Source organism: Pseudophryne corroboree, unplaced genomic scaffold (assembly GCF_028390025.1).
Source record: "Pseudophryne corroboree isolate aPseCor3 unplaced genomic scaffold, aPseCor3.hap2 scaffold_580, whole genome shotgun sequence".
NCBI classification, from domain to species: Eukaryota; Metazoa; Chordata; class Amphibia; order Anura; family Myobatrachidae; genus Pseudophryne; species Pseudophryne corroboree.
In genome coordinates, this window is record NW_026970179.1 from 194,994 (window position 1) to 207,155 (window position 12,162).

The 12,162-nt window shown below is 46.9% G+C and overlaps 6 non-coding genes and 2 pseudogenes across 6 annotated transcripts; all 8 read right to left on the minus strand.

Annotated features, from left to right (window-relative positions):
* Positions 1-5,833: 5,833 nt before the first annotated feature.
* On the minus strand, positions 5,834-5,997 carry LOC135034329 (U1 spliceosomal RNA). The gene has a single exon (XR_010229576.1). It is a non-coding gene; the product is annotated as a U1 spliceosomal RNA (small nuclear RNA).
* Positions 5,998-6,668: 671 nt separating this feature from the next.
* LOC135034254 (U1 spliceosomal RNA) lies at positions 6,669-6,831 on the minus strand. The gene has a single exon (XR_010229506.1). It is a non-coding gene; the product is annotated as a U1 spliceosomal RNA (small nuclear RNA).
* Positions 6,832-6,983: 152 nt separating this feature from the next.
* Positions 6,984-7,147, minus strand: LOC135034310 (U1 spliceosomal RNA). Its single transcript, XR_010229558.1, has one exon. It is a non-coding gene; the product is annotated as a U1 spliceosomal RNA (small nuclear RNA).
* A 702-nt stretch (positions 7,148-7,849) lies between these two features.
* LOC135034233 (U1 spliceosomal RNA) lies at positions 7,850-7,984 on the minus strand (annotated as a pseudogene).
* Positions 7,985-8,136: 152 nt separating this feature from the next.
* LOC135034158 (U1 spliceosomal RNA) lies at positions 8,137-8,300 on the minus strand. The gene has a single exon (XR_010229429.1). It is a non-coding gene; the product is annotated as a U1 spliceosomal RNA (small nuclear RNA).
* Positions 8,301-10,599: 2,299 nt separating this feature from the next.
* LOC135034247 (U1 spliceosomal RNA) lies at positions 10,600-10,741 on the minus strand (annotated as a pseudogene).
* Positions 10,742-10,893: 152 nt separating this feature from the next.
* Positions 10,894-11,057, minus strand: LOC135034172 (U1 spliceosomal RNA). Its single transcript, XR_010229443.1, has one exon. It is a non-coding gene; the product is annotated as a U1 spliceosomal RNA (small nuclear RNA).
* Positions 11,058-11,731: 674 nt separating this feature from the next.
* On the minus strand, positions 11,732-11,887 carry LOC135034267 (U1 spliceosomal RNA). The gene has a single exon (XR_010229517.1). It is a non-coding gene; the product is annotated as a U1 spliceosomal RNA (small nuclear RNA).
* Positions 11,888-12,162: the final 275 nt, after the last annotated feature.

Genomic DNA, 12,162 nt, shown 5'->3' on the forward strand with positions numbered 1-12,162 from the left:
CATAAATCCTTTACAGTATAACAAATTGATTGGTAACACTTAAAGGCTGGAGAGCAGTTATATGCCTTACTAGCATACTCAATATACCACATTATTACACCAGTTACCACGATTATTGACAGCGCATTTGATATATTATATTACCCTCACACTGAGTCTGTTTACCTTTAGATAACTAAGTGACCGAATATGTAACAGTTTCTCTATCATAAGACTGTTACAAAGTGAGATAGATATATTTGGAAGTCAGTCAAACAGCTGTGTGTTTCAGCGGTTTATAAGAAAATTCCTCATTGTGGAATCTGGACCACTAAGGGTTATTATATATATAGCACATGGAATTGCCACATCTCCCTATATGATAATTTCATTACACTGTAACATAATAAGAATTAACTCTTTAACAGTGTAAATAGAGAGTAATGAATCTCTGACACATGGAATATATTATTTCTTAGATGAATTGGATAAACCATTATGACAGACACTTTGCTTCCTAATAAGAATTGAGGTGGCTATACCTCTAAGGAAAGCATTATTGCCTACGCCTAGATCAGATTAAATAAGATCTGGCTGAATATATGAAGGAAGGTTGCTATTTATATGAGAATTGGAATTGCTATATTCCTTAAGGCAACCCCACCGATTGATATATGTTGTCAATTAAGTATATCTGAACGGCTATATCTGGACCAGATTTAATAAGATCTGGCTGATTATATGAAGGAGGGCTGCTATTTATATTGGAATTGCCATATTCCTTAAGGCAACCGCACCTGTTGGTATATCTCGCCAATTAACTATATCTAAACAGCTAAATTAAAGCTATTCATCATTTTTTTAGTTTGGATATTAATAAATATGATCTTTCCATGATGCATAGAGATTTCCCTATCAAGTGATTCCTTATCCGATATAGAAAGCTATCCCCCTATGGTATTGAATTTAGGAATATAGTCTTAGGGGACACAGAGAAATAAGTGATCCCCATCTACCTAAGCACCCCACAAATTGGAGGTTAGCTTACCGGATATACTCAATCACCCCCACAATTTCGCCAATGGGGATGGCTTCCCGGGAGGTAACCCCTATTGAGTGAAGGGAGTATATAGGATACGACCCAGTGGTACCTGACGACATAGATACTAACAGCTATTTAATAACATTACGCTAGAAAGTGATTATTAGCAACATATATATCTATATAAACAACCCCGCCAGGGTTGTGCCTTCAAAAATAATCACACACGGACACGCTTTTTAAACCTTTTTTTCACATCTCTTTATTCTTCTTATGCACATGTATGTTAGTTCTGTGATTTTAACCTTTATGTTTCACTGCAGTTTGGGATAATAATATTAATATTTATCCAATTTTAATACATACTTAATAAAGGTTATATTTTATGATTCATTCATTCTATCCAGTGCGTCAACAGTGCAGATTTCTTCTTGTTTTTTCTCCCAAATTCTATAACAATGACAGTAAATGTTGTTACTTTTCAAACAGAACTTTCTTGACCATGCTACTTGCTTGAAAGATCTGGGAGCACATGGAAAACAGTACAAACCATGCAGTATCACAAGAGCCTTTATTTGATCTTTCATGAAGATAGAGCAGAATTGAGGACACGTCAACAATTTCTGCCGAAGGTGGTTCATCTTTCCACATGGTGCCTTTGGCCACTGACACCTTCGTTGAGTCAAAGTCTCTGGCTGTGGTCAGAACTTTGAAAATTTATGTCACCAGAACGGTTCAGATTAGGAAAACAGAGGCTCTGTTTGTCCTCTATGCTCCCAACAGGATTGGGTGTCCTGCTTCCATGTAGACCATTATGCGCTGGATCTGTGGTAAGATTCAGCATGCTCATTCCACGGCAGGATTGCCGTTACTGAATTAGGTGAAGACCCATTCTACTAGAAAGGTGGGTTCATCCTGGGCAGCTGGTCGGGGAGTCTCGGCATTGCAACTTTGCCGAGCAGCTATTTAGTAAACACTTTTGCTAAGTTTTACAAGTTTGATACCTTGGCTGATGATAACCTCAAGTTGGGTCATTCGGTGCTGCAGAGTCGTACGCACTCTCCCACCCGTTCAAGAGCTTTGGTATAACCCCATGGTTCTTAATGTGACCCCAGCATCCTCTAGGTCGTATGAGAAAATAGGATTTTAATACCTACCGGTAAATCCTTTTCTCTTAGTCCGTAGAGGATGCTGGGCACCCGTCCCAGTCCATACTGTGTCTGCAGTTATTACTTGTGGTTATACACATGTTGTGTTATGGTTCTGGTCAGCTTTTTGCTGCAATTGTTCATGCCGTTGGCTTGTGTTCTGTTGAATGCCACGTTCTGCGGCATGCTTAAGGTGTGAGCTGGTAAGATGCTCACCTTAGTTTAACAATAAATCCTTTCCTCGAAATGTCCGTCTCCCTGGGCACAGTTCCTATAACTGGAGTCTGGAGGATGGGGCATAGAGGGAGGAGCCAGTTCACACCCTTTGAAAGTCTTAAAGTGCCCATGTTTCTTGCGGATCCCGTCTATACCCAATGGTTCTTAATGTGACCCCAGCATCCTCTACGGACTAAGAGAAAAGGATGCCCTTGCGCACTATCCTGACTTCTCCTCCCGTCTGCTTACTTTGTGCCTTCCAACGCACAATGCGAACTACAGGTGGTGCTGCAGGGCCCACACCCTTTTACTTGCCTTACAGAACAGCTCTGGAGCTGTTACAGTGCCCAGCTGCTGCAAGAAATCAGCTTGAATGCTTCAGGGGATGGGGCATGGCCAACATGAGCCCCACACCAAAGGAGGGTTGGGGTGTTTAATGCGAACTAGGGGTCATCCAAGCACCGCAAAAGGCCGCCATGCCCTGCATGCCCCTTTTCTCTTTTCATATGCAGATGAGGGTTCCAGCCAACTTTGGCCCACTGCTTGGATGACATCACCGTATGCAAATCCGTCTTCTGCAGACCTTCCCCCAGGAATGCTTGTACTAGTTGTTGCATATGGTTTGATATTTGATGGTGCTTCAATATTAGGCAGCCTTCCACCCTCCCATGTTCATCTGAACAGATGTGGTCTCCCTGCAGTTGTTGTCCCCAGACGAGAGTTCCCTTGTGCGTCCTCAGTTGAATCTCCTTAACTTGACGGGGGAGGGGCTGCCCGAGCAGCCACCCTCCCCAGCCCTATCCCAACTCATACTTATTTTGCATATGAGATCTCTTGATCATGAAGATTGTTCTCACAGGGTGAGGTTCATCCATTATATTTTAAAATAGGAAGGTACAAATTACATATTTGAATTGCATCTATGTGCTGGATTCAAATGCCCCCCCCCCCCCTTCCTTTCTCAATTGTGCCCGTCAGCAGCTATTCTAAGGTTGCTGCCAATGGGTGTGACACATTAATTTCTTCTGTGGGGTACACTGGACTCCACAAGGATTCACATTGGGGTGTAGAGTAGGATCTTGATCTGAGGCACCAACCGGCTCAAAGCTTTTGACTGTTCCCAAGATGCTCAGCGCATCCTCCTCTATAACCCCGCTTCCATGAACAGGGAGCTCAGTTTGTAGTTGGTGCCTTCAGTAGCAGGCCACTTAACAGGGGCCTGCCTCAGGCAGCCTATTCTTAGCTATTAATTTTGACAAGAAAAGAAGAACTTGTTTTATGAGAATCTACAAGGGCTGCAGCAGGCTAGGTCTAATAGACATCTTTACTGCAGCTTCATCACTCCCAGCGGCGCTGTATACTCCCGTGCCCTGGTTGCTGGGTCACTGCAGCGGAGGCTCCAGTTTCTTCCTAAGGTCAGTCACACACACACCGCCCTTCCGGATCACGAGGCCGCTGATGAAGGGGAGCGTGGCCGTAGGGGGTGGACCGTGTGCGCACTGGCGTGGATACTGATTACTGGGCAGCCGCTCCACTAGCCACCAGGTACAGTTAAGGAGCACAGGTCTGGGAGTTTTACTCCTATATTAACCCAATTTTGTACTGCCCGCAGCGCATTGTGATAGGTAATAGGGCCTGATTCAGGTTGGATTGCAATCACAATAAGCGATCCAACTGCAAAAATTGCTAAGAGCATACGCATGTGCCTGCATTTTCTGCGGCACCCCGCAGAGAATGCGATCGCCTCTGCCTGTCAATCGGGGCGGGGGGGGGGGGGGGGGAGAGGGGGGTCAGCAACACTCCATTTCCAAGTCAGGGATGGAGCGGTGCGGGGGCAAGGCTTCAAAATGGGGTCTGCAACGGAGGAGACACAGGGGGCGTGGTCACAGCGGCTGTATGACATCACATTCAGCCGCTGTGATCACAAAAATGGTGGCGGCTTCCTGCGCGCACATACAGTCTGCACCAGCAGGAGGCTACACCATTTTTTATGATCACGCTGAACTGCAGTGCGACTGCAATTACAGCATGGTCAAGAATGGAGGCGTCATGCTGGGTGGCCATGCCCTGTCACTGTGCAGGAGCCAGCACCGCACACACACTAGTCCCCGGGTGCAGCCCCCAACCCCCGGGACACCCGGAGCAACAAAATGTAGATTCAGGCCACCAGGCCACGCCCCTACCTATGAAACCATGCCTCCTTTTTACCATTGCACTGCTTATCTGCGCGCACTGCATTACAATCTCCCTCGCCACCTCTCTGGGTTTCACCAGTGATAGTGACACCTCTGCCATGCTTGTAGCAGCTGGTCCTAAGATCTACGCCTCAAGCCCTGAGTGTTTGCCCTTGTGACTTGTTGATCATCATAGCGAAGCAGATGCTTACAGAAAACTGCAGGGGCTTAGATTGAAAATAAAAAAATTGATGGGTATAAGGTAGAGAGGAGCGGGTTCGGTTCTCCGAGAACCGAATTCCCGACGAACTCCACGTGGTTTACACTGGTCCGAGGCAGGCTCGGTTGTTCCCGCCTGACTCGGAAAACCTGAACAAGGGAAAATGTCATCATCCCGCTGTCGGATTCTCGCGAGATTCGGATTCCATATAAAGAGCTGCGCGTTGCCGCCATTTTTACTCGTGCATTGAAGAGAGAGCGGAGAGGACGTGGCTATGTTCTCTCAGTGGAAATCTCAATATCAGTGCTCAGTATCAGTGGTTACTTATTGCTGCTCAGTAATACTAGTAGTGTGTCTCTCCTGCTCAGTGTCAGTTCTCAGTAGTATCCTCTTCAGTGCTCAGTATCACTGCTCATTGTCTTGTGCTGCATTGTGGTGCTCAGCATACTACAGTACATTACTAATAGTCCAGTGCTGCATCTTGCTGCTCAGTGTCAGTTCTAGTATCCTCATCAGTGCTCACTATCACTGCTCATTACATTGTGGTGTTCTGTATACTACAGTAACATAGTAATATAGTAACATATAGTAACATAGTTTTTGAGGTTGAATAGAGGCAAATTGCCCATCGTGTTCAACCTGTTTTAAGTTGTGATGATTCTACATACTTGCTGAATAATGTTTTATGACTAGTTAGCTACTATAACTCATGTTACCCCCGGATTAACCATGTTGATATTTTAAGTATTATAACCTTGGATAGCTTTTTCATTCAGAAATGTATCCATTCCTTTTTTAAATCCAATTACAGAGTCCGCCATTACCACCTTCCCTGGCAGGGAATTCCACATCCTGATTGCCCTAACAGTGAAGATCATAGTATCTCACCTGGCAGGTAAGTAGGAGTTGGGCTAGAGCTGTGGAGGATTGCTGCTCGGGCACCCCCTGTCAAGTGAAGGAGATCCAACTGAGGCAGCACAAGGGAACTCTCGAAAGAAGAACAAGGCTAGAGGAAGATCTGAGACAAAGAAATCTGACTTTTACCAGAGCTGACCAGAGGAAAGCACAAACACAGTCCCCCACTACCACAAATAATGCAGTCGAGTTTCCCACATTTGGGGAAATCACAGGGGTAGGCATACCCAGAGTGCAATGAATGAACCTCACCCTGGGAGAACAATCTTCATGACCATGGTATCTCCTATGCAAAATAAGTATGATTTGGGATAGGGCTGGGGAGGGCCGCTGCTCAGGCACATCTCTGTCAAGTAAAGGAGATTCAACTGAGGCAGCACAAGGGAACTCTCATCTGGGGACAACAACTGCAGGGAGAACACATATTTTCAGATGAACATGGGAGAGCAGAAGGCTGCCTAATACTGAAGCACCCCCAAACAACAAACCAAATGCAACAACTAGTACAAGCATTCCTGGGAAAAGGTCTGCAGAAGACGGATTTGCATACGGTGATGTCATCCAAGCAGTGGGCCAAAGTTGGCTGGAACCCTCATCTGCATATGAAAAGAGAAAAGGGGTATGCAGGGCATGGCGGCCTTTTGTGGCGCTTGGATGACCCTTAGTTCGCATTAAACACCTCCACCCTCCGTCGGTGTGGGGCTCATGTTGGCTATGCCCCAGCCCCTGAAGCATTCAAGCTGATTTCTTGCAGCAGCTGGGCACTGTAACAGCTCCAGAGCTGCTCTGAAAGGCAAGTAAAAGGGTGTGGGCCCTACAGCACTACCTGTAGTTTGCATTGTGCGTTGGAAGGCACAAAGTAAGCAGACAGGAGAAGTCAGGAGAGTGCACAAGGGCATAGAAGGCAGCGGCTCAAGAAAAGAGAAGTGGAAACAGACAGCAAACTAGGCTGGAGAGAGACCTGAGACAAAGAGATCTGAATTATACGAGAGCCGACCAGGGGAAACACAAATTATGCAGTCAAGTGTCCCACATTTGGGGAAATCGCAGGAGCAGCACACCCAGAGTGCAATGGGTGAGCCTTGCCCTGGTAGAAGCACCTTCATGATCATAGTATCTCACCTGGCAGGTATGTAGGAGTTGGGCTAGAGCTGGGGAGGGTCGCTGCTCGGGTACCCCCCTGTCAAGTGAAGGAGATCAAACTGAGGCAGCACAATGGAACTCTCGAAAGAAGAACAAGGCTAGAGGAAGATCTGAGACAAAGAAATCTGACTTTTACCAGAGCTGACCAGAGGAAAACACAAACACAGTCCCCCACTACCACAAATAATGCAGTTGAGTTTCCCACATTTGGGGAAATCACAGGGGTCAGCATACCCAGAATGCAATGAATGAACCTCACCCTGGGAGAACAATCTTTATGACCATGGTATCTCCTATGCAAAATAAGTATGATTTGGGATAGGGCTGGGGAGGGCCGCTGCTCAGGCACATCTCTGTCAAGTAAAGGAGATTCAACTGAGGCAGCACAAAGGAACTCTCATCTGGGGACAACAACTGCCGGGAGAACACATATTTTCAGATGAACATGGGAGGGCAGAAGGCTGCCTAATACTGAAGCACCCCCAAACAACAAACCAAATGCAACAACTAGTACAAGCATTCCTGGGGGAAGGTCTGCAGAAGACGGATTTGCATACAGTGATGTCATCCAAGCAGTGGGCCAAAGTTGGCTGGAACCCTCATCTGCATATGAAAAGAGAAAAGGGGTATGCAGGGCATGGCGGCCTTTTGCGGCGCTTGGATGACCCTTAGTTTGCATTAAACACCCCCACCCTCCTTCGGTGTGGGGCTCATGTTGGCCATGCCCCAGCCCCTGAAGCATTCAAGCTGATTTCTTGCAGCAGCTTGGCACTGTAACAGCTCCAGAGCTGCTCTGTAAGGCAAGTAAAAGGGTGTGGGCCCTGCAGCACTACCTGTAGTTTGCATTGTGCATCGGAAGGCACAAAATAAGCAGACAGGAGGAGAAGTCAGGATAGTGCACAAGGGTGTAGAAGGGAGGGGCTCAAGAAAAGAGAAGTGGAAACAGACAGCAAACTAGGCTGGAGAGAGACCTGAGACAAAGAGATCTGAATTATATGAGAGCCGACTAGGGGAAACACAAATTATGCAGTCAAGTTTCCCACATTTGGGGAAATCGCAGGGGCAGCACACCCAGAGTGCAATGGGTGAGCCTTGCCCTGGGAGAAGCAACTTCATGATCATAGTATCTCACCTGGCAGGTAAGTAGGAGTTGGTCTAGAGCTGGGGAGGGTCGCTGCTCGGGCACCCCCCTGTCAAGTGAAGGAGATCCAACTGAGGCAGCACAAGGAAACTCTCGAAAGAAGAACAAGGCTAGAGGAAGATCTGAGACATAGAAATCTGACTTTTACCAGAGCTGACCAGAGGAAAGCACAAACACAGTCCCCCACTACCACAAATAATGCAGTTGAGTTTCCCACATTTGGGGAAATCACAGAGGTCAGCATACCCAGAACGCAATGAATGAACCTAACCCTGGGAGAACAATCTTCATGACCATGGTATCTCCTATGCAAAATAAGTATGATTTGGGATAGGGCTGGGGAGGGCCGCTGCTCAGGCACATCTCTGTCAAGTAAAGGAGATTCAACTGAGGCAGCACAAGGGAACTCTCATCTGGGGACAACAACTGCAGGGAGAACACATATTTTCAGATGAACATGGGAGGGCAGAAGGCTGCCTAATACTGAAGCACCCCCAAACAACAAACCAAATGCAACAACTAGTGCAAGCATTCCTGGGGGAAGGCCTGCCGCAGATGGATTTGCATATGGTGATGTCATCCAAGCAGTGGGTCAAAGTTGGCTTCAACCCTCGTCTGCATATGAAAAGAGAAAAGGGGCATGCAGGGCATGGCGGCCTTTTGCGGCGCTTGGCTGACCCCTAGTTTGCATTAAACACCTCCACCCTCCGTCGGTGTGGGGCTCATGTTGGCTATGCCCCAGCCCCTGAAGCATTCAAGCTGATTTCTTGCTGCAGCTGGGCACTGTAACAGCTCCAGAGCTGCTCTGTAAGGCAAGTAAAAGGGTGTGGGCCCTGCAGCACTACCTGTAGTTTGCATTGTGCGTTGGAAGGCACAAAGTAAGCAGACAGGAGAAGTCAGGAGAGTGCACAAGGGCATAGAAGGCAGCGGCTCAAGAAAAGAGAAGTGGAAACAGACAGCAAACTAGGCTGGAGAGAGACCTGAGACAAAGAGATCTGAATTATACGAGAGCCGACCAGGGGAAACACAAATTATGCAGTCAAGTTTCCCACAGGAGTATATAGGATACGACCCAGTGGTACCTGACGACATAGATACTAACAGCTATTTAATAACATTACGCTAGAAAGTGATTATTAGCAACATATATATCTATATAAACAACCCCGCCAGGGTTGTGCCTTCAAAAATAATCACACACGGACACGCTTTTTAAACCTTTTTTTCACATCTCTTTATTCTTCTTATGCACATGTATGTTAGTTCTGTGATTTTAACCTTTATGTTTCACTGCAGTTTGGGATAATAATATTAATATTTATCCAATTTTAATACATACTTAATAAAGGTTATATTTTATGATTCATTCATTCTGTCCAGTGCGTCAACAGTGCAGATTTCTTCTTGTTTTTTCTCCCAAATTCTATAACAATGACAGTAAATGTTATTTCTTTTCAAACAGAACTTTCTTGACCATGCTTCTTTCTTGAAAGATCTGGGAGCACATGGAAAACAGTACAAACCATGCAGTATCACAAGAGCCTTTATTTGATCTTTCATGAAGATAGAGCAGAATTGAGGACACGTCAACAATTTCTGCCGAAGGTGGTTCATCTTTCCACATGGTGCCTTTGGCCACTGACACCTTCGTTGAGTCAAAGTCTCTGGCTGTGGTCAGAACTTTGAAAATTTATGTCACCAGAACGGTTCAGATTAGGAAAACAGAGGCTCTGTTTGTCCTGTATGCTCCCAACAGGATTGGGTGTCCTGCTTCCATGTAGACCATTATGCGCTGGATCTGTGGTAAGATTCAGCATGCTCATTCCACGGCAGGATTGCCGTTACTGAATTAGGTGAAGACCTATTCTACTAGAAAGGTGGGTTCATCCTGGGCAGCTGGTCGGGGAGTCTCGGCATTGCAACTTTGCCGAGCAGCTATTTAGTAAACACTTTTGCTAAGTTTTAAAAGTTTTAGAGTAAAGGAGATTCAACTGAGGCAGCACAAGGGAACTCCCATCTGGGGACAACAACTGCAGTGAGAACACATATTTTCAGATGAACATGGGAGGGCAGAAGGCTGCCTAATACTGAAGCACCCCCAAACAACAAACCAAATGCAACAACTAGTACAAGCATTCCTGGGGGAAGGTCTGCAGAAGACAGATTTGCATACAGTGATGTCATCCAAGCAGTGGGCCAAAGTTGGCTGGAACCCTCATCTGCATATGAAAAGAGAAAAGGGGTATGCAGGGCATGGCGGCCTTTTGCGGTGCTTGGATGACCCTTAGTTCGCATTAAACACCCCCACCCTCCTTCGGTGTGGGGCTCATGTTGGCCATGCCCCAGCCCCTGAAGCATTCAAGCTGATTTCTTGCAGCAGCTTGGCACTGTAACAGCTCCAGAGCTGCTCTGTAAGGCAAGTAAAAGGGTGTGGGCCCTGCAGCACTACCTGTAGTTTGCATTGTGCATTGGAAGGCACAAAGTAAGCAGACAGGAAGAGAAGTCAGGATAGTCCACAAGGGTATAGAAGGGAGGGGCTCAAGAAAAAAGAAGTGGAAACAGACAGCAAACTAGGCTGGAGAGAGACCTGAGACAAAGAGATCTGAATTATATGAGAGCCGACCAGGGGAAACACAAATTATGCAGTCAAGTTTCCCACATTTGGGGAAATTGCAGGGGCAGCAGACCCAGAGTGCAATGGGTGAGCCTTGCCCTGGGAGAAGCACCTTCAAGATCATAGTATCTCACCTGGCAGGTAAGTAGGAGTTGGGCTAGAGCTGGGGAGGGTCGCTGCTCGGGCACCCCCCTGTCAAGTGAAGGAGATCCAACTGAGGCAGCACAATGGAACTCTCGAAAGAAGAACAAGGCTAGAGGAAGATCTGAGACAAAGAAATCTGACTTTTACCAGAGCTGACCAGCGGAAAACACAAACATAGTCCCCCACTACCACAAATAACGCAGGCGAGTTTCCCACATTTGGGGAAATCACAGGGGTCAGCATACCCAGAATGCAATGAATGAACCTCACCCTGGGTGAACAATTTTCATGACCATGGTGTCTCCTATGCAAAATAAGTATGATTTGGGATAGGGCTGGGGAGGGCCGCTGCTCAGGCACATCTCTGTCAAGTAAAGGAGATTCAACTGAGGCAGCACAAGGGAACTCTCATCTTGGGACAACAACTGCAGGGAGAACACATATTTTCAGATGAACATGGGAGGGCAGAAGGCTGCCTAATACTGAAGCACCCCCAAACAACAAACCAAATGCAACAACTAGTGCAAGCATTCCTGGGGGAAGGCCTGCAGCAGATGGATTTGCATATGGTGATGTTATCCAAGCAGTGGGTCAAAGTTGGCTTCAACCCTCATCTGCATATGAAAAGAGAAAAGGGGCGTGCAGGGCATGGCAGCCTTTTGCGGTGCTTGGATGACCCCTAGATCGCATTAAACACCCCCACCCTCCTTTGGTGTGGGGCTCATGTTGGCCATGCCCCATCCCATGAAGCATTCAAGCTGATTTCTTGCAGCAGCTGGGCACTGTAACAGCTCCAGAGCTGCTCTGTAAGGCAAGTAAAAGGGTGTGGGCCCTGCAGCACTACCTGTAGTTTGCATTGTGCATTGGAAGGCACAAAGTAAGCAGACGGGAGGAGAAGTCAGGATAGTGCACAAGGGTATAGAAGGGAGGGGCTCAAGAAAAAAGAAGTGGAAACAGACAGCAAACTAGGCTGGAGAGAGACCTGAGACAAAGAGATCTGAATTATACGAGAGCCGACCAGAGGAAACACAAATTATGCAGTCAAGTGTCCCACATTTGGGGAAATCGTAGGAGCAGCACACCCAGAGTGCAATGGGTGAGCCTTGCCCTGGGAAAAGCACCGTCCTGATTATAGTATCTCACCTGGGTGTGCTGCCCCTGCGATTTCCCCAAATGTGGGAAACTTGACTGCATAATTTGTGTTTCCCCTGGTCGGCTCTCATATAATTCAGATCTCTTTGTCTCAGGTCTCTCTCCAGCCTAGTTTGCTGTCTGTTTCCACTTCTTTTTTCTTGAGCCCCTCCCTTCTATACCCTTGTGGACTATCCTGACTTCTCCTCCTGTCTGCTTACTTTGTGCCTTCCAATGCACAATGCAAACTACAGGTAGTGCTGCAGGGCCCACACCCTTTTACTTGCCTTACAGA